This window comes from Hyla sarda, chromosome 3, assembly GCF_029499605.1.
Source record: "Hyla sarda isolate aHylSar1 chromosome 3, aHylSar1.hap1, whole genome shotgun sequence".
Lineage (NCBI taxonomy): Eukaryota > Metazoa > Chordata > Amphibia > Anura > Hylidae > Hyla > Hyla sarda.
This window is the reverse complement of record NC_079191.1, coordinates 185,242,970-185,264,366: the sequence shown is the minus strand read 5'-3', so window position 1 is coordinate 185,264,366 and position 21,397 is coordinate 185,242,970. Positions and strand designations below refer to the sequence as shown.

Here is a 21,397-nt window from a genome sequence, read left to right as displayed (position 1 = left end):
TTCAGTTTCATGTAACCTTTCTGTTTTTATGACAATGTCTTTAACAATGGTCTCAGGTGATATACATTCAAAGCTGAATTTGTGCCAGAATTGAAAAAAAAAAAAAAAAAAAAAAAAGAAACAGACTAACTCTCCATTTTGCTAAGAAAACCCGGAAAAGGGGCGTGTTATCGACCTTTTCACAAAAAAACAACATATTTACTAAGGTTTCCACAGAAAATGTGGTAGATTTCAACTGAGGAAAACCCTACAGATCAGAGCTTGTGTAAAAAAAAACTAAATGTAGGGAAAGTGGAAAATGCAGGGAAACCTTATTAAATACCTTGGAAAACAAATAGTAGGGAATTAAAATCCACAAAGAAACCTACACAACACTCTTAGTAAATAAGGGCCTATATGTTAACAATTTCTTGGAAATCTAAAGAATTGATACTACATGTCTAGATCTTGACTACCTCTGTCAGGCACGGATTCACTCATAATTCTAACTTACAAATTTCTATATATTCCATGTCAATTATCCATTTGACCCAAATGACCCATTACTTATTTTGCACAAGGCTAGTTTTAGACTGTGTGACCCTAGGCAAACTAAAGAGTGGTACCTCAATGCTGAAATATCCTACCAAAAATACAATTACATTATATATATATATATATATATATATATATATATATATATATATATCATACAAAGACCAATGTTACCAAAAGTACCACTATACAAGGCCGAAATAATATCACATCACTATAAACATGATAATATTACCTCTACACAGTAATGTAATTATACAGCCATACTGTAAGGCTATGTGCAAACATCATAAAAGACAAAGCAAAATATGCATGTGAAATAGAAATAAAATATGTTTGTGTGATGTCCCAGTACGGGATGATGTTGCCCCGTACTGTCCTCCCGCCCTGTCAGGCAGAGTCCTTGTATGTCCCCAGGGCTCCCCTGCAGCATACCATCATTATGTATATAGGTTTGACTCATTTAATGTACAGTTGCTTTAATGTTTGTACCATATGATTGTTACCCAGAGGGCACCAGTGACCAGGTGACCCCCCAAGTGACCTATGGGCTCCTTGCACAGCCCCCCTATATATCCAGGGGAGGGGCTGCAATCTCACTCTTCTGCTGTATGCTGATGTCCAGTGCAGTTATCTCAGTGTCTGTGTCCAGAGCATTGGAGGCCTCAAGCCTAAAGTCCTGCAGCCACAAGTCGGTCATCAGTAAGTCAAGTCATCATATTGTCCGTCACCATAGCTATCACGTCAAGTCCATCTATAGTCACCGTGGCCTGCACTAAAGTCAGTCTAACTACTTCAAGTTCCAGCAAGCCTGCGAGGTCCCCCTGTGTCACTGGTCACCTCCCTGGAGTATTTGGTTGTACTGCAAAGACTATATCACCTGTCATGTCTCAGTAAAGCTGCCATTATCCTTAATCTGGTGTTGGTGTCTTCATTGTCCCAGCCTAACCCAGGATCAACATTATTACCTTCGGGTGGTTAAGGCTAAACCACGGCTTGGCATCACAACAAGAAGGGGTTAATTCCTTCTGCCCCTTGGGCCATAACATATACCCTGCCCCTCACACCCCGACACCACATTTGTATACGTAATATATAATCTAATAATGTGCACAATGATAGTCTATGAAGCATAGTGCTGTCAACATTGAAATTACTGACTTTTTTTTAACAGATGGTGCAATTTTCTATAGGCTTTCATTGTGCACACTATTCTATTTAGAATATGGATGCATTTAATTCCTATTTTAAAACATATTTTGCTATTAATTTAATGATGTGTACATGTACATCAAAATAACTATGCAAAGACCAATATTACCACCTTAGCATGACTAGATATGTTTGTCTTCTTTTCTAGAACCTTCCTGTGTTTTCGTAACCAACATAAATTTCCATGTGGTTCTCCCTATTACTTGCTTGCTGTGTTGTTCAAAGACCCAAAATAATGTGCTTCATAAATAATGGTATTGTATAGTCTACCCATCTAAGGAGTCCCACAGCCTCCATAAAAAGACTGCCTTCCAAAATAATAATGCCAAACATATAATGTCATCCAAAATAATACTGACAAACGGAAATTGTCATATTTTCCTATATTAGTGCATGTCCTATATTATACTTCATACAGCAATGGTGCCCACACACACTGATACTGTTATCTCTGCAGCACCCAAATCAGTAACAGTGATCCTTTCAAGCGCCACATAGCAATAGTTCCCCCCTTAATTCTCCACAATGTAATAATGCCTACTTGCGTGCCCCCTTCAGAGGACTAATGCCCTGTTTGTGCCTCTTAGATAGTACCAATGTGGTTTTGGCATGCTGTGTCCTAAACAGCATAATAATAATACTGATAATAATAATCATAATAATGCACCTGACAGTTGTTGTGTTCATGTGTTCATTTCATTGTCTGTTTTGTTAAGTGGGGTAGTTCAGTTAATAATTTTATCTATTATTAGTTTCCTCCTTAATGGTTTTTTATTTTTGCAATAAACATCCATTAAAAATGTACACTTACACTTTACATTTACACTTTACACATTATTCCTATGGTGAAATGTCATCAAAACCCTTTTCTGCCTCACTGTTCTGGCATCACATGACTCAACTGCTGAGACGGACCACCTGACTCTCCATCTGTGAGGGAGAGCGAGAGACCTCTTCTACCTAGCAACACCTGTGAGGCAGCCCGTCTGTTCCCTTATGCTCCGGCACAGATGACTAACGTCATCATGCGCCGGAGAGCAGAGGAGGGAGATGAGCATCCGCAGAAGCCCAGGTGAGCCGCAGCAGTCGCACTGACCGGAGCTGCAATAGTGGTGGTGTCTGTGTGTGTGTGTCGATGTGTGTCTGTCTGTGTGTGTGTGTGTGTCTGTGTGTGTGTGTGTCTGTTTGTCTGTTTGTGTGTGTGTGTGGGGGGGGAGTTGAAACTATGCTACCTAATGTGGGGAAACTATGCTCCTAATGTGGGGAATCTGTGCTACCTAATGTGGGGAATCTATGCTACAATGTAGGGAAACTATGCTCCTAATGTGGGGAATCTATGCTACATAATCTGGGGAAAATATGCTCCTAATGTGGGGGAACTGCTGCCTACCCAATGTTTTTTTTTTTAAAAACTACAACTCCCAGCATGCACTGACAGCCGAAGGGCATGCTGAGTGTTGTAGTTATGCAACAGCTGGAAGGGCTCATTTTGGAAACCACACTCTAGTGGTCTCCAATCTGTGCCCCTTCATATCTTGCAAAACTGCAATTCCCAGCATGCCCAGACTGTACAGGCATGCTTGGATTTGTAGTTTGGCAACATCTGAATGGGTGAGGTGTTGCAGAGCTACAACTCCAAGTAAGCCTGGACTGTCTGGACATGCATGGAATAGTAGTTTTGAAAGATCTGTAGGGGCACAGTTTTTGTAGACCATTGCACAGTGGTCTTCAAACTGTTGCATTCCTAATGATGCAAATCAGCATGCACTGACAGCTAAAGAGTATGCTGAGAGTTTTATTTATGCAACAGATGGAATTGCACGGTTTTGAAACCACTGTGTAGTGGTCACCAAACTGTTGCCCTCCAGATGTTGCAATACTACAACTCCCAGCATGTCCACACTGTACTGGCATCCTGGGAGTTGTAGTTCAGCAACATGTGAAGGGCCAAATGTTGCAGAACTACAACTCCAAACATGCATGGACTGTCTTGGCATGCTGGGAGTTGTAATTGTGCAACATCTGCAGGGGCATAGTTTGTAGACCATTGCACAGTGGTTTCCAAACTGTGGCCCTCCAGACATTGCAAAACTACAACACCCAGCAAAACTACAACACCCAGATAGCCGGGACACTGGGCTAATAGCGTGCGGCACCGATCGTTGTGCCGCGCACTATTAACCCTTTAATCGCCACGTCTAAAATGAAAGTGAAAGCTTCCTGGCAGCTCAGTGGGGCTGACCGGGACTTGGAAAATTGTGATGTCCCGATCAGCTAGCACGTGAGCGGAGGTCCTTGCTCCTTTGCGTCCGATCGGCGTTTGATTGCTCCAAGCCTGAGATACAAGCTTGAGCAATCGACCTCCTTTAACACTGATCCATGCAAAGCTATGGCTTTGCAGGGATCAGTGTAAAAGATCAGTGTGTGCAGTGTTATAGGCCCCTATGGGAGCTATAACATTGCAAAAAGAAGTGGAAAAAAAAACTTAATAAAGGTCATTTAGCCCCTTCCCTAATAAAAGTTTGAATCACCCCCCTTTCCCCATTAAAAAAACAGTGTAAATAAAAATAAACATATGTGGTATCGTCGCGTGTGGAAATGTCCGAATTATAAAAATATATAGTTAAATAAACTGCACGGTCAATGGCGTACGCGCAAAAAAATTCCAAAGTTCAAAGTAGCGTATTTTTGGTCACTTTTCATATCATGAACAAATGAATAAAAAGCGATCAAAAAGTCTGATCAATACAAAATGGTACCGATAAAAACTTCAGATTACGGTGCAAAAAACGAGCCCTCATACAGGCCCATAAGCGGAAAAATAAAAAAGTTATAGGGGTCAGAAAATGAGAATTTGCAACGTATACATTTTCCTGCATGTAGTTATGATTTTTTTTTCAGAAGTACGACAAAATCAAACCTATATAAGTAGGGTATCATTTTAATCGTATGGACCTACAGAATAAAGATAAGGTGTCATTTTTATCGAAAAATGCACTGTGTAGAAACGTAAGCCCCCAAAACTAAAAATTGGCATTTTTTCTTCAATTTTGTCGCACAATGAATTTTTTTTTTCCATTGGAGTTTTTGGTAAAATGACTGATGTCACTGCAAAGTAGAATTGGTGTCGCAAAAGATAAGCCATCATATGGAATTGTATGTGCAAAATTGAAAGCGTTATGATTTTTAGAAGGTGATGAGGAAAAAATGAAAATGCACAAACGGAAAAAAGGATTGTGAACTGTCCCATTGAAATAAATGGGATCAGTTCTAGCATCAGTTTCCCTCTGGTGCACCCCGGAGGGAAACTATGCCTGACGTATGATATATGTGAACCCAGCCTAACACAGCACAGCCACAAAAAAGGAGCTGAGGCTTTTGGCTCCTTTGATTGTTTACATCGAGACACCGCAACTATACCGATCAGTCATTGGTGTCCTATACAAAACTCCTTTAAATGACATCACAACATGGTACCATAACAGTCCTATGTAAGCATACATTCAAACATTCCCACAAAGAGTCTGAAAAGTAAGTAATGACTGTGTAACATGCAATAATACTATCTCAGAAACTATGGCAACCCATATGGCATGATTTCTTTCAGAGCTGAGTATAATGAAGGAAAAATATCAACTTCAATAGTGTTATAATAGTGTTTTTGAAATTGTATACTTAAATAGAGCAATATTCATATCTTAAGTATTAATTCAATTCAAAAAGTTGAGTTTAATAAATATTGTTATGTGCTTCCATTCAGGCTTGTGATTAAGATTGCTGATTCCATTGCCTGTTATACTTTTTTTATTCTTGATCTATGGAAATAATTATGAATTAAAAAAATGGTAAGATATGACTCATAAGCTATTGCTAATAGCAGGCACATTTACCTTGAAAAAAACATTGTTATGCACTGAACAGTATTGTATCTATTAACCTCCCTCACCCTGTGTTCTATAATTGATGTGGATTTATAGAAAAGAAGCTGCTAACTTTTTCATTACACATCTATAATTAAAAAATGATCGAATGGTCAAAAGCTCAATTTCCTCTATTGCTATTACCTGTGAATAATATTCTTAGAAATATGAAAAAGTAGGTTTCTTGTTAATGGAAGCAGCTGAGAACCTACTGTACCTAGAATATACTGAAAGTCTTGCATCTGGGATACTTAGCCAAAACCTCACACCAAGAACTTTTTAATTTTTCCATTGATCGAGCTGTATGAGGGCTTTTAATTTGAAGGATGAGCTGTAGTTTATATTGGTAAACTTTTGGTGTACATTATTTTTTTATCCCTTTTCATTCTGCATTTGTAGAGATGCAAGGTGTCAAAAATACTCAAAAAATCACTGTGCAAGATAGTTAACAAGATACTTTAAATGGGCACTGTCAGATAGAAAAAAAATACTTTTTATATGTTGTACATCTTGGAAAAACAAGTTTTTCTAATATACTTCTATAAATCAATTCTATTTTATTAAAGAAAACTGCCTTTGAAAATCCCACCACTAGGGGTCCCCATAGCTCCTGGGACACTGATGAGTCCCACAGCAGCATGAGCGTGTCCAAGGGTCATGGACACGAGATGGCTGATTGACAAGGCTGCAGGAGGAACACAGTCTTCAGCAACACTGCTGTAACACAGAGTTTTACCAATCATGTGCTTCCAGACAGAGCTGGGCCCCGATGCAACATCTGCAACAGGGCCCCATATGCCAATTAAAATAATTGTTCTCTTATGGTAAAGATGTTTTTTTGGGGCCCTCTTATGCACCAGAGCCCCAGTGCGGCTGCTACCTCAGCTACCTCTATAGCTACGCCCCTGCCTCCAGTTGTTGCAAAACTACAACTTCAAGCATACCTGGACAGTCAAAGGATGTCTGGGCATGCTGGGAGATGTAGTTTTGCAAAAGCTGTAGGCACACAGCTGAAGGCAACACTGCTGTAAAAATGAGTTATCCAAACATTGTACCTCCAACTAACCCAAAACTACAAATCCCAGCATTATAGGACTGGCAAAAGATGACACACATGAATGACATAGGAAGATGTAAGTTATACACTCACCATTTGTCTTTGGTGGTAGAGTACAGGCAATCTCCAATAATTATTGTGTGTGTGTATATACAGCATGAATCCAGAGAGGAAAGGGTTACAGAACAGGGCTGCCAGGCTCCTGAGAGCAGTGAGTCAGCAGAGGGAGGGAGGGGGAGGAGTCATCACAGTCCAAGCAAGAGAAGGACAAGATGGAAAAGACAGTGAGCAGTGTTGTTATGTTATTTTTTGGTGGCCTATCAGTTATAGAAACATAAAATTACACAAACATGATCAGGATGAGATACTGAGTAACATATTTAACATACTGAGTAATATATTTTTTTGTCTGATCTGACAGGCACGCTTTAATAGATTGGATATTTCCTAATACAATAATGTCAATTGGTGGCTTGGGTCAGTTTCCAAGTAGATATGTAGGAATTTGCTACACCTTTAACCCCTTCATAACCCAGCGCTTTTTTTTTTGGGCCCACTTTTTTTTTTTTGGCTCAGTTTTTTGCTCCTCACATTATAAGACCCATAACATTTTTATTTTACCACTGATGATGTTGTGTTAGGGCTTCCTATTTGCGAGACAAGTTGTACTTTTCATTGGCATACTTGATTTTATCATAAAATATATTACGGAGCCAGAAAAAATATATATGTAAGGCAAAATTGATAAAAATATGGAATTGCACAATTCCGTAGGACAATCATTTTTCAGGGTTCACAATACGGTAAATCTGACATGCTATCTTTGTTCTATGGATTAGTACGATTTTGATCATACCAAACTTTGTTTTGTTTTAAAGAATAAAAAAAAAGTTTTTTTATTGCCATGTTCTGATCCATATAACTTTTTTCTTTTTCCACCTACAGAGCAATGTTAGGGTTTATTTTTTTGTGCCATGGGCTGTAGTTTTTAATGTTACCACATTTGTGTGATTTTTTTGATCATTTTTTTATTCCATTGATTCTGGGACGCGATTTGACCAAAAATCTGAAACTTTGCCATTTGGAATTTTTTAGCATTTACGCCTTTTACTGTGCAGCATCAGGAATATCATAATTTAATAGTTTGCACAATTACGCATGTGGAAATAACAAATTTGTATATTTTTTTACAGTATTTTATTTGAACAATGAGAAAAAGGGGGGTGATTTGAACTTTTATTAGTGGAGGATTTTTTACCATTTAAAAAAAAAAGTCAGCCTTAACCCTTTAAGGACCAAGCCCCAATTTTTTTTTTGAATTTTCGTTTTTTCCTCCTCGCCTTCTAAAATCCATAACTCTTTTATATTTCCATCCCCAGACCCAAATGAGGGCTTGATTTTTGCGTGACCAATTGTACTTTGTAATGACACCTCTAATTTTACCACAAAATGTATAGTGAACCCCCCAAATTATTTTTTTTATTTCTTTTTAGGAAATATTAATGAAAACCACAATTTTGCTCGTTTTGGAGGGTTTTGTTTTCACACTGTACACGTTATGGTAAAAATGACATTTTTCTTTATTCTGTGGGTCAATACGATTAAAATGGTACCCATTTTTACATACTTTTCTATTATTGTACTGCTTTTAAAAAAGTTATAAACTTTTTGTACAAAATCAGTATATTTAAAATCACTCTATTTTTACCACCTATAACTTTTTAATTCTTACGTATACGGGGCATTTTTTTTTTTGTCGTGATCTGTACTTTTTATTGATGCCACATTTGCATATATGAAACTTTTTAATCCCTTTTTATGAATTTAAAAAAAAAAAAAATGTGACAAAAAAGCTGCAATTTTTGACTTTTTTTTAATGTTTCCGCCATTGATACGGGGTCATTAACATTATATTTTTCTAGTTATGTTTATTAATTTTTTTTTTTACACTTGTTGGGGGTAAAATGGGGGAAAAGGCACAATAAAAAATGTTATTGAGGGAGGAGATTTTTCACATTTCTTTTACTTTTCTTTTTTTTACATTTTTAACTTTTTTTTTTTACACTTTTTATGTCACCATAGGAGACTATCTATAGCAATTACTTGATTGCCTATACTGTTCAGTGCTATGCATAGGGCATAGCACTGATCAATATTATCGGTGATCTTCTGATCTGGTCTGCTCGACCCAAGGAGACGGACGGAGGCAGGTGAGTGGACCTCTGACCGCCTTTTTAGATGACCAGATCCCCACGGCAGTGCTGCGGGTGATCCGATCATCCATTTAGATGTGCGCATTGCCGCGGGTGATCCGATCATCCATTTAGATGTATGCATTGCCGCAGATGCAGTGATCTATATTGATCACGGCATCTGAGGGGTTAATGGCGGACATCCGCGTGATCACGGATGTAGGCCATTACCGGCGGGTCTCCGGCTACTAATAGCAGCCGAGACTTGCAGTGCATAAATTACCGATCCACGGAGCAGCAGGAAGGACAAGTAAGTCCCCGTTCTTCTTTCCCGGCTACCCATCTGCAACCCGCAATTACATCACAGAGCTGCAGATGGTTCCCCTTGACCCCATGGATTACCAGCATTTAATGTTTAAATGCCGTGATTGCTATTGATCATGGCATTTAAACATTTCAATAACAGACCATCGGAGCCAGCTCTGATGTCTGTCATTGCTGGCAGATGTCAGCTGCCGATAGCAACATGTGCCAGTTATGGCATGAACCCAACCCGTGGGCCCGCATTATGTTTCTCTCACCCAACCCATTAGGTACTGGTATACATCTGGAAGGGGTTATTTAATTTTTTTTTTTTAATCAACTGGTGCCAGAAAGTTAAATAGAATTGTAAAAAATCTTAATCCTTCCAGTACTTATCAGCTGCTATTATGATCCACAGGAAGTTATTTTCTTTTTGAATTTCCTTTTTGTCTGACCACAGTGCTCTCTGCTGAGACCTCTGTCCATTTTAGGAACTGCCCAGAGAAGAATAGGTTTTCTATGGGGATTGGCTCCTACTCTGGACAGTTCCTGACATGGACAGAAGTATCAGCAGAGAGCACCGTGGTCAGGCAGAAAGGAAATTCAAAAAGAAAAGAACTTCCTGTGGATCATAACAGCAGCTGAAAAGTACTGGAAGGATTAAGATTTTTTAATAGAAGTACTTTACAAATCTGTGTAATTTTCTGGCACCAGTTGATTTATTTATTTTCCCCCAGTGGAGTACCTCTTTAACCCCTTAAGGACCAATCCCATTTTCACCTTAAGGACCAGAGCATTTTTTGCACATCTGACCACTGTCACTTTAAGCATTAATAACTCTGGGATGCTTTTACTTATGAATTTGATTCCGAGACAGTTTTTTCATGACATATTCTGCTTTAACATAGTGGTAAATTTTCGTTGATACTTGCATCGTTTCTTGGTGAAAAATTCCAAAATTTCATGAAAAATTAGTAAATTTAGCATTTTTCTAACTTTGAAACTCTCTGCTTGTAAGGGAAATAGACATACCAAATAAATTATCTATTGATTTACATATACAATATGTTTACTTTATGTTTGCATCATAAAGTTGACATGTTTTTACTTTTGGAAGACATCAGAGGGCTTCAAAGTTCAGCAGCAATTTTCCAATTTTTCGCAAAATTTTCTAAATCGGAATTTTTCATGGACCAGTTCAGTTTTGAAGTTGATTTGAAGGGCTTTCTTATTAGAAATACCCAATAAATGACCCCATTATAAAAACTGCACCCCTCAAAGTATTCAAAATGAAATTCAGTAAGTGTTTTAACCTTTTAGGTGATTCACAGGAATAGCAGCAAAGTGAAGGAGAAAATTCAAAATCAGCATTTTTTACACTCGCATGTTCTTGTAGACCCAGTTTTTGAATTTTTACAAGGGGTAAAAGGAGAGAAATCCCCCCAAAATTTGTAACTCAATTTCTTTCGAGTAAGGAAATACCTCATATGTGTATGTCAAGTGTTCGGCGGGCGCAGGAGAGGGCTCAGAAGGGAAGGAGCGACAATGGGATTTTGGAGAGTGAGTTTTTCTGAAATGGTTTTTTGGGGGCATGTCACATTTAGGAAGCCCCTATAGTGCAAGAGCAGCTAAAAAGAACCCATGTGGCATACTATTTTGCAAACAACACCCCTCAAGGAAAGTAACAAAGGGTACAGTGAGCCTTTATACCTCATAGGTTTTTAACGACTTTTCGTTAAAATTGGATGTGTAAATAAATTTTAAAACATTTCACTAAAATGCTGTTTTTTTCCCAAACATGCCATTTTTACAAGAGGTAATAGGAGAAAATGCCCCCCAAAATTTGTAACCCCGTTTCTTCTGAGTATGGAAATAACCCATATGTGGATGTAAATGCTCTGCCGGCGAACTACAATGCTCAGAAGAGAAAGAGCGCCATTGGACTTTTGGGGAGAGAATTTGTTTGGAATAGAAGTTGGGGGCCATGAGCCTTTACAAAGCCCCCTGTAGTGCCAGAACAATGGACCCCCCCCCCCCCCACATGTGACCCTATTTCGTAAACTTCACCCCTCACAGAATTTAATAAGGGGTGCAGTGAGCATTTACACCCCACTGGTGTTTGACAGATCTTTGGAACAGTGGGCTGTGCAAATGAAAAATAAAATTTTTCATTTTTACGGACCACTGTTCCAAAAATCTGTCAGACACCTGTGGGGTGTAAATGCTCACTGTACCCCTTATTACATTATGTGAGGGGTGTAGTTTCCAAAATGGGGTCACATGTGGGGGGGGGCATTGTTCTGGCACCAGGGGGGCTTTGTCAACACACATGGCCTTCAATTCCAGACACATTCTCTCTCCAAAAGCCCAATGGTGCTCCTTCTCTTCTGAGCCTTGTAGTGCACCCGCAGAGCACTTTAAGCCCACATATTGGGTATTTCCTTACTCAGGAGAAATTGTGTTACAAATTTTGGGGGGCTTTTTTTCCTTTTACCTCTTGTGAAAATGAAAAGTATGGGGCAACACCAGCATGTTTGTGTAAAAAAAAAAACATTTTTTTTACACTAACATGCTGGAGTGAACCCCAATTTTTCCTTTTCATAAGGGTAAAAGGAGAAAAAGTCCCCCAAAATTTGTTACACAATTTCACCCGGGTACGGAGATACCCCATATGTGGCCCTAAACCGTTGCCTTGAAATATGACAGGGCTCTGAAGTAAGAGAGCGCCATGCACGTTTGAGGCCAAAATAAGGGATATGCATAGGGACGGACCATACCTCTGAGACCAAAAATACCCTACGGCAGTGTTTCCCAAACAGGGTGCCTCCAGCTGTTGAAAAACTTCCAGCATGCCTGGAAAGTCAATGGCTGTCCAGCAATACTGGGAGTTGTTTTGCAACAGCTGGAGGCTCCATTTGGGAAACAGTGTCATATGAGAATTTTTTTATTTTTTATTTGGTGGGGACGACTGTGTAGGGGTATATGTATATGTAGTGTTTAAAACTTTATTATGTGTAAGTGTAGTGTAGTGTTTTTAGGGTACACTCACACGAGCGGGTTCACAGCGAGTTTGAGCTGCAGCGGAAAATTTGCTGCATCTCAAACTTTTGGCAAGAACTCGCTGTAAACCTGCCCGTGTGAATGTACCTTGTACATTCACACGGGGGGGGGGGGGGGGGTGGGGGGGGGGGAAACCTCCTGCTGTTGCAAGACTACCACTACCAGTATGCCCTTTGGCTGTCCGTGCATGCTGGGGGTTGTAGTTATGCAACAGCTGGAGGCCACTGGTTGCAAAACACTGAGAGTTTGTTACTTAACTCAGAGTTTCGCAACCAGTGTGCCTCCAGCTGTTGCAAAACTACAACTTCCAGCATGTATGGTCTATTAGTGCATGCTGGGTGTTGTAGTTTGCAACAGCTGGTGGCACACTGGTTGCGAAACACTGAGTTAGGTAACAAACTTCGCAACCAGTGTGCCTTCCGCCGTTGCAAAAACTACAACACTCAGCATGCAGTGACAACTGAAGGGCATGCTGGGGGTTGTAGTTATGCAACAGCTGGAGGCACACTGGTTGCAAAACACAGAGTTTGTTACTTAACTCAGTGTTTCCCAACCAGTGTGCCTCCAGCTGTTGCCAAACTACAACTCCCAGCAAGCCCAGACAGCCAAAGCCTGTCTGGGCATGCTGGGAGTTGTAGTTTTGCAACATCTGGAAGGCCACAGTTTGGACACCACTTTGCAGTGGTGTCCAAACTATAGCCCTCCAGATGTTGCAAAACTTCAACTCCAAGCATGCCCAGACTGTCAAGGCATGCTGGGAGTTGCAGTTCTGCAACATCTGAAGAGCCACATGTTACAGAACTACAACTCCCAGCATGCTTGGACTGTCTGGGCATGCTGGGAGTTGTAGTTTTGCTACATCTGGAAGGCCTATAGTTTGGACACCACTGCACAGTGGTGTCCAAAATGTGGTTCTCCGGATGTTGCAAAACTACAACTCCCAGCATGCCCAGACAGGCTTTGGTTGTAGTTTGGCAACTCCTAGGATGCAGCAGTGAAGATCACTTACCGCTGATCTTTACAGCTGCGTCTGCCGCTGCCTCCACCAGTCCCGTGATGCCTCTGCCGATCCCGCGATGATCACCGGTCCCGGGACATGATCGCCGGTCCCGGGACCCTCCTCCATCTTCCCCCCGCTCTGCCCCGACATCCAGCAGCGGGGCAGAGCGGGGATTTCAACTTTAACCCCCCGCCCCCCTCCTGCCATTGGTCGCTAGTCCTAACGACCAATGGCAGGGTTTAGGAGCTAGGTGGCAGCTGCCACCTCGCTCCTATACCTTAAGATGATTGGGGCGGTCTCTGACAGCTCCGATCATCTTTATTTTCCGGGCGATCTGGTCACCAGAGACCCGATCAGCCCGGAATCCTGCAGGTCCTTGTCATTAGTCAGTCACTTACTGACTGACTAATGACAACGATCAGCAGCAGGGGACCAGTCTGATTGGTCCCCAGCTGCATAGTGTCATCGGTCAGCTGTCCAGAACAGCTGAGATGACGTTTCTATCACCATGCCAACGGACATGGTGATAGAAAATGCATTGGACGTTTATAAACGTCCATTTGCCTTAAGTCACAGGAAAAATGGACGTTCATAAACGTCCATTTGCTGTAGGGGTTAAGGATGGAACCCTACTCATTGGCAAGTGTTTTGTGCCTTTCTCCCAGGCTGAAATTTGTAAACAGGTGATGAAACCAATATCTTGCCAATCACTAAGGGGGACATTTATCAATGTTTGCTTATGTATTCCTTTTTTTTTAGTTATTTTTTTCTTACAAATTTTTTGCTTATGTGCAACTTATTTATCAATTGCTTTCAGCCTGTTGATACATTTCTTTCACGTAAGCAATTTTTCTGTTTTTGCTTTGGTAGTGGCTTTTTCTGCTCCATGTCTGAGCTGGAGTTTATTTAGTAGGTTTTTTCATGTAATGCAACTTTTTTGCGACTTTCGCTCTTGATAAATCTCTGACCACTGCAAGTCAAAAATCACTTTTTGCTTTGGTAAGCAAGATTTTGGTAAGCAGAAAAAAGAGAGTAGTCGCAAGTGCGACTTTTTTGCAACAATTTTAAGCAAAAAAAACCTACTAAATGCTCTGATAAATGTGTGGAAATTGTACTGAGACGTCATCTGATTTTTATATTATATTTTCCCCTGTGTCAAATTCATGCAATCCGTACAGGCATGTCAGCTTTTTGGAAACTTTTTAAACATCATTAGATAAACGTGCATTATATCTGAGCCAAGTCAATCACAATGGAAACTTTGGAGTTTTTAGTATTTTAGTACGTAGGCGTGTGTATGTAAATCACTGATTGTAAATGTATATTCATGTATTAGCAATTTGCTTTAATTGTATACCACATTCATTTAACATAAAGACGCTGGATACTATGTTTTATAAAGCCAGATGTGTTATAATGTAAGTGATTAGTGCGTTGGGTGATTACAAATCCCTAGTCCAAGCTTAAAGATGACTGAATGCTGATGAATTAGGAATCACAACAAAATACTAGACAGTCAAGTAGGCAGAAGTGTAAGTGCAAGACACTCGAACTTTCTTCCTGCTGACAATGCTGACTCATAGAACATAAAGTACAATATTAGGATCCTTTGTGGTGAACGACTTAAAGCATATTTTTAGTTATTTGTTCACAGCTATTTGTCTTAGTACACAACTTTTATTGTGTAAAGGAATCACAATAGGTGAAACCATGCAAGAAAAATACCACTTAGTGCTTAAACATTTGGCCAATAAAAATTGTCTATTCTCTGTTGCCTCAGTCACTGTAGGGATCAAGACTAGATCTGGAATGGACTTTACACAAATAAGGTACAAACATTGGTACTGCTGACGCACAAATCACCATTTTGAATGGCATTAAATGGCTGGAGTAGTGTAACTCATGCCACCACTGGATTCTGGAGAAGTGGAAACATCTTTTATGGAAAGATAAATCCTATATCACTATTTGGTCTGATGAACATCTGGGTTTACCAGAATGCATAGTGCCTACTGTAGAATTTAGGAGAAGGGTAAAGGTAGAAATACAGTGACCCCCGACCTACGATGGCCCCGACATACGAACATTTCAACATACGATGGCCTCTCAGAGGCCATCGCATATTGAAGGCAGCATCAACATATGATGCTTTTGTATGTCGGGGCCATCGCATAAACGGCTATCCGGCAGGGTAGACTGCTTCAGCTGCCACCGGATAGCCATTTACGGTGCCCCGTGTGGTCCGCTGACGATCAATTACCTGTCCTCGGGGCTCCGGCCCGTCCTCTTCCGGATCCCCTGCATCGTCAGCGCTCTCCATTGTCGTCATCCCGTCACTGCGCACGCCTTTCCATCATCCAATAGGAGCAGCGTGCGACGGAGAGCGAGGATGCCAGGGAAGCAGAGGCCTTGCCGGAGCATCGGGGACACCCCGGGTATGCAGCAACAGCGATGGAGGGCGACATCCAGGGCAGTGGTTACAAGCGGTGACGGTCCAGAGCGGCGGGGGCACGTGAGTATAGCCTCCAATACCAGTGGTCTTCAATCTGTGGACCTCCAGATGTTGCAAAACTACAACTCCCAGCATGCTGTCCAGGCATTCTGGGTGTTGTAGTTTTTCAACATCTGGATGTCCGCAGGTTGTAGACCATTGTCCTATACTTTACATTGCACGGATCCCTCAACATACGATGGTTTCAACAAACGATGGTCCATTTGGAACTGATTACCATTGTATGTTGAGGGACCACTGTATGTCCTTTCTTAACTTATCCTTAAACTCAGTATATCTTCAGATGCATGGTCAAGGTTTGGAGAGGTGAGCACCCCTCACTGGTGAGGATCGCTGTCCGACACTGCAGGGATGCTGCCTGTCACAAAATTCAGAGGGCAGCGGAGGTAAAACCAAGCAGGTTTATTGATTTAAAAAGTGTACAAAGACAACGCGTTTCACAAGGAACCCCTTGCTTTGTCAGGGTGCATGGTGTGAGATGATCAGCTTTTCATAGCTAAACGAATTTGAAGGTATTGATAACACTTTGTACTCTTTGTTATTTTCCCCATACCATTCCTGGACAATTTTTGCTGTGTGGTAGGTAGCATTATATTGCTGAACATGGCCCCTGCCGTTAGGGATGTATATTCGGGTCGGTGATACATATCAGGTGTTACATGTTTAGATAGGTGGAACATGTCAATTCACATAAATATCAGAACAGAAAGCTTTCCTGCAGAACATTGCACAGAATTTCACACTGCTTCTGTCTGTTTGCCGTCAACCCATTGTTCCATCTAGTGCCATCTCTTCTCCTGGCAATATAGCCAACCACAAGATATAAATAGAATGGGATTTCAAATCTGGCCACTTTCATATGTTACTTCATAGGCCAGTTCTCATAATCATGCCTAATGTAGGCAGTTTTTGGGGCAGCATGGGCACTCTTACTAGTCTGTGGGTATGTGACCCCAAATACAGCAGGCTCCATTGTATTGTGTATCAAAGGACCAGATTCACACAGCGAAAAATTGGCAACATTTTATTTCACAAATCTTGGTCCATAATCAATGATAAAACTTTTTTTTTTTTTGCAGATGAAAATTAGCACATAAAAAAAAGTGCATCGCCAATTTTTCCACTATAATAGCCAACATGAATTTTATTAGCAGGCTTTTATGGAAAAAATAATGCTGTGTATTAATTCTTTGTATCACATGGTTTAAATACCTCGGAATCTATGTAACATTTGCTGGACATCTATCTATCTACTCTATGGATTGGAAAATATTTTTTGGCAAGTATCTTCTAAACTGAACTCTGCATTAAAAAATAAATAAACCCTTTGAGAAAAAGAGAAAATTTTTTCTCTATATGATTACTTCAAAAACTTGGTATTAAAATGTTAGACTGGGTTCACATATATCAAGCTTCCGCCATAGTTTCCCTCCAGCGTGCACTGGAGGAAAACTGATTCATTTGAATGGGACAGTTCCCAATCATCCAGCGTCCTAATTTTAACGCTGGATGGTTGGGCACGCTGGAGGGAGCTTGCTGCGTTCTCCTGTCTGCAGTGCAGAAACAATGGACGCCGGATGCCATACAATTGATGACAACTTGTCCTCAGTTGTGGCTTCAGTTGTGTCGAAATTTAGGTTGAGTTCACCTATGCCGGATGCCAGACATATGTGAACCAAGCCTTATAAATAAAATATCTTGTCATGTTACTGTTGTATTAGACACTAAGGAGTGAATAGTTTTTCATGAATTCCCCTCCCAACAAATAAAACACATTGGGCAGACAAATAAATATCAATTCTATTAGGTATATTATCAGCATTATCACAGTTGACATATTGTATATGTTGCTCTTGAATCTCACTGGTAATGGATATGTGTCGAACATCCACAATTTTAAGAGAAAAGATGGAAAACAAAACACATTCCCATGCATTACTCTGGAGATGTGCCCTGTGTTAACACAATGCAGTTCCATGTAAGCAAGTTACACTATGTGTCCCAGGGATATATAAATAATAAATAGTGTTGTCTCAGATACATAACAAGATAAAACTGGGACTACTCTGGGGTACAGCAACTGCTTTACTTCCATCACACAAAATGTTGTTGGGGGATTTACTATTTAGTTTAAGCAGGGTGAACCAGATAATGCATTAAATATCATATCTCTGACCTTAGCTTAGTGTGAATGTGAAAACCTGCGAGTATTTCTGTGTGAGCAGAATACCTAACGCTTATTAAAAGGTTTTTTTTTTTTTTGTAGAATTGCATCTCACAGTTTAAGTCAGCTTTCTGGCATTTAAGATGTATACCGTATATACTAGAGTAGAAGCCGAGTTTTTCAGCACAAGTTTTTTTCGTGCTTAAAGCACCCCCCTCGGCTTATACTCGAGTGAACAAAAAAACGTTTCTGGCTTTAGCTGTGAGGGGATGGCCTGGCCGTCCATCTCCACCTGTCAATCCCTTCTCAGTGGTCTTCAACCTGCGGACCTCCAGATATTGCAAAACTACAACTCCCAGCATGCCCGGACAGCCATCGGCTGTCCGGGCATGCTGGGAGTTGTAGTTTTGAAACATCTGGAGGTCCACAGGTTGAAGACCACTGCGACCTTGGTCATCATCCAGACCCCTTTTGTTTTCTACTCACCTCCCCTCGGTGGGAAGGAAGGGTGAGCTGGTCCGGGCCATCCATGCTACAGGGACCGTCCGGTGGGGAGTGTTAGTTGTTCCGGGCTGTCCATCTTCACCGGGAGGCTCTCTTCTCCTCTCTGGGCCATCCCCGGACTAGTGATGTTGCCTTGACAACGACGTGCAGGAACGTCCATGCGCAGCAGATATCCGTGATGTCCCTGCGCATGAACATCCCTGCGCGGTGGCGTCAAGGCAGAATGGACTGTGAAGATGGACGAGGTGATGAGGGGGGATGATGACGAGGGTGATAATGACGGGGGTGATAATGACAAGGTGATGATGACAGGATGATGGGGTGATAATGATGGGGGTCTGGATGATGACATGGGGGGATGATGTATTTCCCACCCTAGGCTTATAGTCGAGTCAATAACTTTTCCTGGGTTTTTGGGGTGAAATTAGGGGCCTCGGCTTACATTCGGGATGGCTTATACTCGAGTATATAAGGTACTTCTCCTGCTGCTTGAACTATCTTTTACTTTGGTAATAAAACCTCATCAAAACTACAAACAAACAACAACAACAAAAAAAACACTGGGGGAATTTACTGTTCTTTGCTGACTGTCCGATATGCCAACTGCATTGTGTGTGGTGTAGTTTACATGGGATATTTACTATGTTGGAGCATGTTCATTAGTAGGTTTAGGCCAGGTGTTACCCTGCCTAAATGTGAAAGGCAGAGTAATTTATGTCTTGTCTTTATTTATTCTTTTCAGCTGTGCCAAGAATTGCTCTAGAAATCCACCTTTTTCATAAGTAAAGTAGTCAGAAAAACATGCATCATTACAGCCACACTACCTTTTTTGGGGGGCAAAGCCTCCAAGGATAAACATGTCTATAAAGTGTTATCTGTTGACACCGAGTACCCCCCCCCCATGAAAATGTGGGACCTTTATACAAAAAATTTTCACATATTGATATGTCTATATTTATTGAGCAATGGGGTGTTATTTCCTACACTTCTTTATACACAATGACCCTGATTTATCAAATAGTGCAAGAGAAAAAAAAGAGATTTTGACGATTTTGCAGCAAATCATAGTTCAGCTTTCATTTTACCACAGCTCGTCAGGATAGGAAAGCTGAGCTGTGATTCTTTTTTATGGGAAAATCTTTCCAGTTTTTCTTTTACACATTTTGATAAATCAGGACTAGTGTTTTAGAATATTTTAGAGAATATTTATTATCTTTCAGATGGGGCATAACAACTGGTGGATACACCTGGCCCCGGATATTTCTCCAAGATCATTGAGTTGGAAGGAATTGGGACCAGTAGCGATTCAGAGACGGTTAGGACTAAGAAAATGTAAAAAGTTACAAAATACAGTGGCTCTAATTTACTATTGCAAATCCGAAATTTTTTTCGGGTTGTGCACCAGATTCTGTCGCATTGCTCCAGAAATTCTGTCTGCACCAGATGTTGTGCCAGAATTTGCGCCAGAATTGAAAAAAAACCAACTAACTCTCCATTTTGCTATGAAAACCCCCAAAAAGGGGCATGTCCACCAGAAAAAGGGGGTGTGGTCTCTGAAAAGGGGCATGTTCCTGAAATTTTCCCAAAAACCCAACATATTTACTAAGGTTTCCACATAAAATGTGGTGGATTTGAACTGAGGGAAAACCCTACAGGTCAGAGCATGTGTAAAAAAAGCAAAGTGTAGGGAAAGTGGAAAATGTAGGGAAACCTTAGTAAATACCGTGGAAAATTAATTGTAGGGAATTAAAACCCACAAAGAAACCTACACAACACTCTTAGTAAATAAGGGCCAGTATATCAATCCTATTCTGTGAATTCAGAATCACATGTGCATTTTAAGTTCCTATGTAATATGTTTTACATATGAGCTTCACACCTATAGCAGTAGGGCTTTATCTACTTTGACCCATTAGCAACATTTGCTAATCAGCACAGTTTTGCAGATTGAATTTTAAAACAGCCCTTGAATTGTCCACTAAGGCTATGTTCACATGGTTCAAAATGTGTGGAATGTTTCCCAGAAAACATAGGCGATTATTCCACACATTTGCTTGTTTTGGTGGTGCTAGGACTACTCGAAAATGCGCCATCTCCATAGATGGCAATGCATTTCTCAGCATAATCCGCAGAAGGATTGAACAGGTTCAACGTTTCCGCGGCAGAAATGTGCACAGTGCAGCAAAATCCCACTGAAATCAATGGGATTCTGCTATAGCGGAATTTTCAAGCAAAATATTTCCACAGAATTATGCTAGGAAATTCTGCTGTGTGAACATAGTTTTAGCTCAAATCACTTTAGGTTTGTGGTGATTTTAACAACTTATGAATCACTAATAATGAATAATAGTGTATTCACAGAACTTTGAGGGGAATTTATGATTGCATATGCCTAGCACAGATCAGCAAAGTTGCCCAATTTTGTGCATATCTAAGGTTTGTAAAAGAAAAATAATGATTTTATTTTTTATTTTGCCATTCTATGCGGCACTGATCAAGTTGGTGGGTCATAGTGCAAGGGGCTTGGTTTTATGCAAAGGTGGCGTAGCTGATTCCACGCACCAAATGTATTACAATTTATGTCTACTAGCAGATGTAAATTGTAGTTGTAGTTGCTCCGAGCTGGGTAGATTTCTGTGTCATCGGCTGCCCCGGATGCGCCTGGACTTACCAAGTAGTGATAAATCAAGTGCAACACTACAAATAAAAGCATTGGTTTAAACAATTCTAATTGAAAAATAATTACAATTTGTGTTATCCAATTACTCTTTTTCCTCTTAATAATGTGGCCTGTTTTGGCCTTAAGGACCAAGGCCTATTTTTCTAATTTGATCTGCCTTCATTTATGTGTTAATAACTTTGAGATGCTTTAATTTAGAAGTGATTCTGGGATTGTTTTTTCGTGACACATTGTACTTTATGTTAGTGATAAATTTTGG

General features: G+C 40.5%; 1 protein-coding gene across 3 annotated transcripts in view; it reads left to right on the top strand.

The window, feature by feature from the left end:
- Positions 1 to 21,397, top strand: part of CSMD1 (CUB and Sushi multiple domains 1) — a 1,887,231-nt gene that overhangs the window by 776,639 nt on the left and 1,089,195 nt on the right. The window lies entirely within an intron of this gene.